A 10,000-nucleotide genomic window follows, 5' to 3' on the forward strand; every position below is an offset into this window, starting at 1 on the left:
TTGCCTGTGCCTAAAATACAGTTTGTCCAGATTTTGGATATATTATAGAGTCGTGATTTCAAAAGTAAAAAAAAAAAAAAGTATTTAGGTGCCATCAGCTAGAATCGAAACCGAAGCATTCAACGCTGGTGACGTTACCACGATATCAAGTTACATGCACATAAACCGATTAAAAATTAAAAATAAACTGTCATGAAATAACGAAATGTTTAACGATTTTTTTTTTCAACGATTTTTTTTCAATTTTAATCCATTATTGACTCCTTAAAAACAATTTTAACCAGCTAAAAAAACAGAGAAGAACGGCCAGAAAAAAAATATCCAATGATTTGAGGCCCCTAGCGCTGCACAGTGACTTTTAGTTTCGGGGGAGACAGAGTTTGAAAATATGGAGACAGACAGACAGACAGACCGAGAGACATCAAACCGTTTATTTGTTAGATTATAAAGACAAAATGAAAGGGTTACAGAAACTTGGTGCAGCATGGTGAAAGTAGGTGTCCTGAATTCACTTTTGCAATGTCAAGTATTGCTGCCACATCAGGAGAGGTGCCGTTCGGAGCATTCTTAGTTCATTTCTGCAATTTCAGTCTAGTGTCATCACCATAATAGAGCCACTTCATAAATATGCACGAAGAACAACGCAATGATAGAAAGCGAATTAAAATTAGGACGGACACAATAGGGTGCAGGTGATATCTTGCACACTATTGACCTCGTCCCATTGGTTAGAGTTTTATTTTGCATATCGCCATTCCCAGATTAAGTAAACAACAAAAAAAATGGCATTAGTTTTGTTAAACAAAATTTATGGAATCAGAGAAATTGTTTTGAAAAGGGAATAAAAAATGAAGCATGTTCGAAAATACACTTGCTAAACTTTTGATAAACATTTCGGCCTTTTGGCTCTTCTGATGCTACACTTCACCTTTTTTTGTCCTCGGTCAGTGGAGGAGACATCCTTCATGATCGAGACAATTTTAATTTTTGCTCCTATCCAACGTGCCCCTTATTGGGGAGCTGGATTTTCCCCCACATTAAAAACCGACCTTGTGTCTTACTCTGCCTTCTTGGGAAGGGAAATGAATAGGAACATTAAAGCAAGAGGGAGCGATAATAGACGTTAATATACTACTACTACTACTACTACTACTACTACTTATAATAATAATAATAATAATAATATTAATAATAATAATAATAATAATAATAACAACAACACGGTCACAGGGAAACAAGAAACCGCAAAATATTACCTTATTTTACTTTTTATATTAAATAAACTATGCCATTTATTAATTAACTTTAGAATATTATCGGAATTAAGAAATGTTTTTTAATTCAATTTATAACACTATATAATCAATTCTCAATGCTGCAACATTTTAAGTCATAAATTTATTATATTTTTTACTAGCATATATTGTCCTTTTCTTTTCCAGTTTTAACAACTAGTTCTTTACTTTTCCATGCCTTAACCATATCACTTTTCATGCTCGCATTTTCTATTGTAATGTATTATATGTATGAATATATAATATATGGGGGTATTTATTTGCTTCCCCACTAAGCAAATTAGGCACAAGGCCGTTTTTTTTTAATGTGGAGAGTGAAGGGGACATAGGGACCAGATCCCCGGGAAGTAGGGGAGCTGGATAGTGACAATTGGTATAATCTACTATTATATAAAAGGAACCTTGTCTCTGTGTGTGAATTCTCTCCTATGGATTCGAAAACGGCTGTGTCGATTTTTATGAAATTTAACACGAAGGTATTTTATGTAACTGATAGTGTTCTTAGATAGGTTTACTATTGGAATGCCTTCGATACCTATCGATAATCGATAATCGATAATCGATAATCGAAATAATCAGATGAAAGAAGAAGCAGGCGATTTTGATCAAAGTTAACACCTTACACAGCCTAACATCAAAAGTGCATTTCAAAAGCTCTATTACCACACAAGCCGAAAGACTCGACACATAAAATCAACAGTAGGTCCATTGATATGACGAAATCGCGTTTGAAATGAATGTTTCTGTTTACAGCACAATTGAAACAGGTCCTGGATATGACCTTAAACTATATCCAGTGGTGAGGCCCCAGCTTGCGGGCTTTAGGGAGTGTGGAGTCACCCTTTAATTTCCATTGCTCCCAGGTCCACTCTCACCCGGAGTGGTAGTACCTGTTAGGGTCCCAATTATGGTTTAAATAGAAGCCGACTTGAAAACAACAAATATATTCTATTAAAAAAAATTTCTTCAAAATCTTTGAATTCGGCATTAAATAACCTGAAATGGGTTGATAGGCCGTAACACAAAAATAATCAACCAATGAACAATTGAAACATTATACTGGACTTTTGCATTTTAAACTTTAATGCAAGCCATTATATATAAAAATAATTTTATAAAATCAATAGTAGGTCTCTACAGTGCAATGTAGAATACAATGTATTGTGAAATACGTCACTGCGAGAAGCATGTGAAGCTTCTTCTCGGTGCACCTCGATGGGCCCCTAACGATTTGATTGAAAAATGGTCGATTTCACAGATTTCGATGGCAATAAAAATATGGGAGTGTGACACATTCGTTAATCATCATTCAATCCTGGACAACGTCGGGTCACCCTGCTAGTGTGTGTGCAGTCAGCACCAACCCTATTCAGGATTTAACCGACTTCCTCCGAAGGAGGAAGTTTCCTGGCAGTATGACATTCACAAGCGGCCCCCAGTCGCATGTATATCCCCGTTAGGGGAGATGACGACGTTAGGTTTTTGCAACTTTTTGCCGACGTCCTCCTACATACAGCACCTGGACTTCCCAAATTGGTCACCCATTTTAGTAATGACCAGGCTCAACGTTGCTTAACTTCGGTGATCTTACGGGAACCGCTGTGTCAACGTGATTATGCCGTGTGTGTGTGTGTGTGTGTGTGTGTGTGTGTATATATATATATATATATATATATATATATATATATATATATATATATATGTGTGTGTGTATATATATATATATATATATATATATATATATATATATATATATATAAGTGAACTTGTCCGTCTGTGTGTGTGTGTCTGTCTGTCTGTCTGGGTACATTTTCCTTCGCAAAATAACTCTGTTAATTTTTAGTCTACAGACTCGAAATTTGATATACAGAATACTGAGATTTGGGAAAATCTTTGTGATCGGTTTTCGGCCAGAAATTTTGGCTGTTAAGGGGTCAAAGTTCAACGATTTGACCTTTGAGAACTCTACCAAACACCTCCGACAATATTGGGTCTAAACACTCGAAATTTTAGATATAGGTTCCTTCGACATGGATCTAACTTAATAACTTGATTTGAGCCCAAAACAATAAATGTTAAGGGGGTCATAATAGTGGTCAAAGTTAAACAAATTGACCGGGGTTTTTGTGTTTTTTTGTGTGTTTATTTTGTGTTTTTTTTTTTGTTTTTTTTTTTTGCTCAGCATACACCTCTAAACACCCGGGCAACGCCGGGCACCCATGCTAGTAAGTATATAATTTTTGATATATCAAGACCAAAATTATTTTTTAACATTATGAAAATAAAAAATAAATTTCATCATGTTAAAAAATCGATTTGATATTTACATAGCCATAATTAAATTCTGTATCACCCCACCCCAAATATTTAAATAAGTATATATATATATATATATATATATAGTGTGTGTGTGTTTGTGTGTGTGTGCGCGCGTGCATACGTGTGTGCGTGTGTGCGTGAAAATAATCGCCCAGTAGTAAAAATAAAAAAATATATATATATTTCCAGGTGTTTGTGTCATAAAAACAACATCTGTGAATAAACATTCGTCACCAAAGATTTACAATGCAGATCGATTTATATAAATTAGGTTCGATTGGAGGGGGGGGGGACAACAGTATATTGAAATTGTTAAATCTTCCGATCAATGACACCGTCGTATTCCAATTGATACGCGCTACTAATGAATAGAAAATTCCCATTTATGTTAAAAAAAAAAAAAGATAACTTTTTAAAAACTAATGAATAATCACTAATCAACGTTCTCATGTACCTGAAATAAAAGTTAATGAAATTACACACAATAACAGTTGAATGATGGTGCCACTATATAGATTACAACATATCAATCAATCACCAACTTCAAACGAAAAAAAAACAATAAAACAACGATTCTTCTTCATTTGCCAGAAAAATCGTTCACAGAATGTGATGACTAAAGGACAAAACAAAGTGAAACGATGTAATCCATGGTCCAAGTGCAGTAGAATAATAACTCGCGCTGTCTCTTGTTATCACTAAGAAAGAATAGGTTACCGGATTAAGAATGCTGTCGATTAAACTGATTTGAACTATATATTTTAAACATCGGTCAATCTACGCCTATATGTGTGTGTAGGGGGAGGGGGGGGCTAAATACTCATAATACACACACACATCGAGCACTGTAAAAGCGACGGTCAAATGTTTATATAAAAGACATTTGATGATATCGTTTGCGAGTACTTATGGGTCAGAAGGAAGAAGAGCTATCAATCGGCTGGTTGTAGGTTCGATCCTGGTTCGAAATGGGTGCTAGTCTAGCCACACTGAAGAGCTGTGATATGGTAAAACAGTATGTCTATGGATAATTATATATATATATATATATATATATATATATATATATATATATGTGTGTGTGTGTGTGTGTGTGTATAAGCCTGATGAATTCTCACGAGAATGAAACGCGATATATTCTGTGTAGCTTAAGTGTCATATATATTTTGATAACTTACTATAGTAAGATTGTGTGCGTGTCTGCCTGTGTTTGTACATTTCCCTACCAAACTACTCTGTCAATTTTCAGTCTACAGACTCGAGATTTGACATAAGGGGTATTGAGATTTGAGAAAATCTTTTTAATCGGTTTTCAGCCAGAAATTTGGCAGTCAAGGGATCAGAGTTCAACGATTTGACCTTTGAAAACTCTACCAAACTCCTCCGCCAATTTTGGGTCAAACACTTGAAATTTTAGATGTAGGTTCCTTGTAGGTTCCTTGGACATGGATCAAACTTTTTAATTTGATTTGAGTCCAAGATAATAAGTGTTAGGGGGACAAAATTGGGGTCAAATTTTTCAAAAAATTTAGGTCTAAACATTTGAAATTTTACATAAAGTGTATTCAAACGCAGGTCAACCTTTTTAGGTACAGCTTAGATAAGTAAGTCCTGCAGACGAGCCTCGTTCTGAAAAATCTGAACAGCTAGGTCACGTGACATGTGACACTGGTGCTTCTATCATTATTGGTCCTTTTTACGTTGACTTATCTTGCCTTTGGTTTCAATAATTTATTTATTTATTTATTTGAACTTGTTCGTTATATTTCACTTATCGTTATGTTTATAAAAAATAAATGTTCAAATTTTCTTTTCAATTTTTTCTTTTTTTAATTCTTTGAATTATTTTTTTTTGTTTTGTTTACTTTTAGCTTAACTTGCTTTTATATTTCACCATTTCGTTTTTTTTTTTTATTAATAAATACTTCTCTACATTAAAAACCGACCTTGTGTCTAACTCTGCCCTTGTGGGGAGGCAAATAAATATGAAGTAATATGGCAGCTGAAAAACGTTATTCGACCCCAATAAAAGCATTACAATACATTTAAGGTCCTGGGTATGACCTTAAACTATATCTGATGGCGAGGCCCCAGCTTGCAGGCCTTAGGGAGTGTGGAGCCACCCTTTAATTGCCATTGCTCCCAGGTCCACTCTGACCCGGAGTGGTAGCACCTGTTAGGTTCCCAACTATGGGTTAAATAGAATACGGCTTAAAAAAACAAATATACTATATTAAAAAATCGCTCTTCAAAACCACCAGATTAAATAACCTGGAAAGGGTTGATATGCCGTAAAACAAAACAGCCAACCAACAATACATTTAAACCAGAAGAATTTCCGCTATACGCCCTTATTGTTCTAAGTTAACAACTAGCCACTACTTGTGTTTCAAACTTTAAAAAAAAGCGCTTTAAAATAGTAAAAGCACTAAAGCTTTTTTTCGTTTGTCGTCTTTTTTTTTTTTTTTTTTTGAAGGGGGGTTTGAGGCGCCCTTATTATTCCAAACAACCAGCTATGTAAACACTTTGCAATATTTTTCAATAACTATTTACAAAAATATTTCTTTACAATCAACTTATTTGAAATTAAGAAATTATTTTCTAAAATATTTTGTTTATAACCTAAATTTAAATTTTTGTTAACCTAAATTTTCCGAATGTCAGAACGAGGCTCGACTAAGGGACCTACTTATCTAAGCTGCACCGCTTTTTAATCGGTTTTTGCCCGGAAATTTGGCTGCCAAGGAGTCGAAGTGCAAAAGATGTGACACTTACAGTCTCTAACAAACTGTTCGGTTAATTTTGCGTCTAAACATTTGAAATTTTACATAAATGGAATTCAGACATGCGACAAGCTTTTTAATCAGTTATTGGGCGAAAATTTGGCTGTAAATAGATTAAAAAGTTGACCTTTTGCCGATTATATCAAAACCCTCCGCCAATTTTGGGTCTAAACACTTGAAATTATAGACATAGGTTACCTGGACATTAGTCAAACTTTTGATATATAAATATACATATACAACTATGAACAGTACAAAGGGCCGGAGCAAAGCCGGGTTGAACGGCTAGTATATATATATATATATATAGGACTGCCGACTGTCATCACGACGGTTCTAGGTTCGATCCTCGGCTTGGGAGAGGTGTTAGTCTAGCGGCACTGATGAGTTGTGATACAACGAAACAGGCCTGTATGTCGATGACTAAAATATATTTTATATATATATATATATATATATATATATACTTTTTATTTGTTTTACATATGAATTAATATGTCGCTACACATTCATAAGCATGTTTCGGTCAGCCAGTTACAAATAACAAGAGACCTCTTTAGGCAATATTGCTTATGCAAAATCTTAGTCTGTAATAAAAGTTATTGAAGGTTTCAGCGGTCTTTTGTTGAGAATAATATATATATATATATATATATATATATATATATATATCTATTAGTAATATATATATATATATTAGTAATATATATATATATATATATATATGTATATATATATATATATATATATATATATATATATATATATATATATTAGTAATAGGACGATTCCAATATTTTCCCGATCAAATCCAATTACTAATTTCACACTAAATTTCCGATTCCGATACGATTCCGATACGATTCCGATTAATCGTCTAATCGTCCCAACACTAATATATATATATGTGTGTGTGTGTGTGTGTGTGTGTGTGTGTGTGTGTGTGTGTGTGTGTGTGTGTGGACAGAATTTTTGCTAAATTTCAATGTCCAAGATATTCATGTTACTAAACATAAAAAAAACCGGTAGAATTACGAATCAGTTTCATTCAAATAAAAAAAAATCGTAGCTGTATTAAAATCCCGGATCTTTTCTCATTAAAAAAAAAAAGTTGTTTTTTTTTCTGATGAGTTCATGGAGAAAGATTGGCATATAAATATTGGCTGTTCTTCTGTGGGGGGAAACGGATCCGTAATTGTACTGACTTTTTAATTCAGTATTTCTGCCCATTTATACTCTCTTTAGATAAATCTAAAATTTCAAATTAATATCGGTCGCATTACAACTCCCTGTCCTTGACGGCCGGTTTTTCAAGACTATTAATGATTGGTTAATTACTTTTTTAGTAAATATACGTAACACACATATACACATATACACGCACAAATACACACGCATATGTATATATGCATATAGCTGCATATACCATATATATATATATATATATATATATATATATATATATATATATATATATATATATATATATGCGTGTGCGTGTGTGTGTGTATTCAACTATATGTATCTTATATATTGGTTCGTTGTCAAGTTCTACATATTCAAAGGGCAAGATGTGATTTTCACGGCCAAAAACAGCCGTTGGCAAAAATTGCCTTTACTAATCGGCACTCCTTCACGAATGGAAGGGTGCCAATGGAAAATTGAGATCAATATTAACCTCTTAAGATGGGTGGCCTATGAGTGTATGTATATCTATATATGACAATAGAAAATGCGAGCATGAAATATAATATGGTTGAGCTTAAATATGGGAAAGTACTAGTTGTTAAACCTTGACTAGTAGTAGAAAAGGACAAGATATTCTCGTAAAAAAATATAATAAATTTATAACTTAAAATATTGCAGCATTAATAATTGATTATATAATGTTATAAATTTAATTAAAAAAAAGTTCTTAATGCTTCAATATTTTAAATGGTAAATTTATTATAATTTTACTAGAATATCTTGTCCTTTTCTTTTCCAGTTTTAACATCTAGTCCTTTACTTTTCCATGTTTAAGCTTAACCACATTACTTTTCATCCTCGCATTTTTCTATTGTAATCCATGATTTTTCCAGACTTCCAAAAAGTTCACTTGTTCTTTGTTTAATTTCAGTTTTACGTTTTTGCACTCATAGACACATATGTAATAACAATGTACGGCACTCGTCTGCTTTCAATAACATCCCCAATTACCTCCCTTTTAGTCTTTCATTCTCTCTGTTTCACTTGTTACTTCTCTTTTCGCGATAGCAGTGAATTAGTAGCAACAGTAGTCGCTGAAGTGACGTGGTTGCTATGAAAACCAGTCATAAAAAGCGTCGCTCACCTCCTTACACATTTTTACAATTTTGAACACCAAAAAATTAATCATAACTTTTGTTTTACTGAACGAAAATTGATTTTTTTTTTCACAATATAGCTGAAAAGGGGATCTCTAAAATGTAGTAATTGTTTGAAATTTTGTCAAAAAACGAGTGAGCGGTGAAGCTTTAAAACAGTTCTAAATGACTAAAACTGCCACTTTACCATATATTCAAAGACACACACACACACACACACACACACACACACATATATATATATATATATATATATAATGTGTTATTGTTTATATACTATTGTGTCAATATTTACTTCAATGATAGTATGAATTTCAATTAATAAGTAGCTCCATGTCTGATTTTGTTAGATATGTGTTGTTAGGCTTGACTATACAATATTAGCATCGTTCGATCCACGTAGTCGGCACTGTAATTACATTTAAATTGTATTAAATTATTATTATTATTATTATTATTATTATTATTATTATTATTATTATTGTGCAAAGGGTAGAACATCTTTTCACATCCCGAGTCCCGATATATTCGACGGATGAGTCTAAACGATGGCGAAACTCGAGTCTTGGACTTCCGATCGTTGGCTTTCATGGCTTGATCGTGGAAATAATTTGGTATCATCTCACTTTCAAAACATTCTAATATATCTAATTTATAAAACTCGCTATGTCAGTTTGTCTATCTCCATTTTTTCAAAGTGCATATCCTCCAAGATGCAGTGTTGCGGAGCGTTGAGAGACAGATTAAATGATTTCCGTTTTTGTGGATCCTTTTTCATTATTGGCTTTAGTCGCTTCCCGTAAAATAGCTATTGGGGAGGGGTGTCAAAATTGAAAAGATTAGAACTTGAAAAGCGTAAGTCGACAAAGTGCTTGTGTACGCATGCACAAATATGCGATTATACGGCAAAGTCGGTTATTTTAAATTAACTGACGGTAGCTCAAGCCATAACGACTAAGATTGGATTGCTAAATGTTTTGGTTTCGAATTTAGCTGATGGCATTCAAGTCATATTCATTTTTTAAATCATTACTATTAACATTGGGTACAATATAATAATCAACAGAGAATTAGCTCTATAATAATAAATATGGAATCTGCATAAATTAAAATATTATATTTAAGTGTATTTTCCGATCGAGCAGCGCTGGCAACCCTGCTATATATATATAACTGCTATCTGTATACATATCTCTTTTTACCTTGAAGAAGGTCGGAGGTAATGGCCGAAAATACGGCTTAGAGACCATTCTGAAAC

General features: G+C 33.3%; 1 protein-coding gene and 1 pseudogene across 1 annotated transcript in view; both read right to left on the bottom strand.

Moving 5' to 3' along the window:
* Nucleotides 1-10,000, bottom strand: part of LOC145241438 (uncharacterized) — a 71,387-nt gene that overhangs the window by 57,652 nt on the left and 3,735 nt on the right. The window lies entirely within an intron of this gene.
* Nucleotides 2,803-2,921, bottom strand: LOC145241912 (5S ribosomal RNA; annotated as a pseudogene).

Source organism: Euprymna scolopes, chromosome 20 (assembly GCF_053919585.1).
Source record: "Euprymna scolopes isolate OS-2025 chromosome 20, ASM5391958v1, whole genome shotgun sequence".
NCBI classification, from domain to species: domain Eukaryota; kingdom Metazoa; phylum Mollusca; class Cephalopoda; order Sepiida; family Sepiolidae; genus Euprymna; species Euprymna scolopes.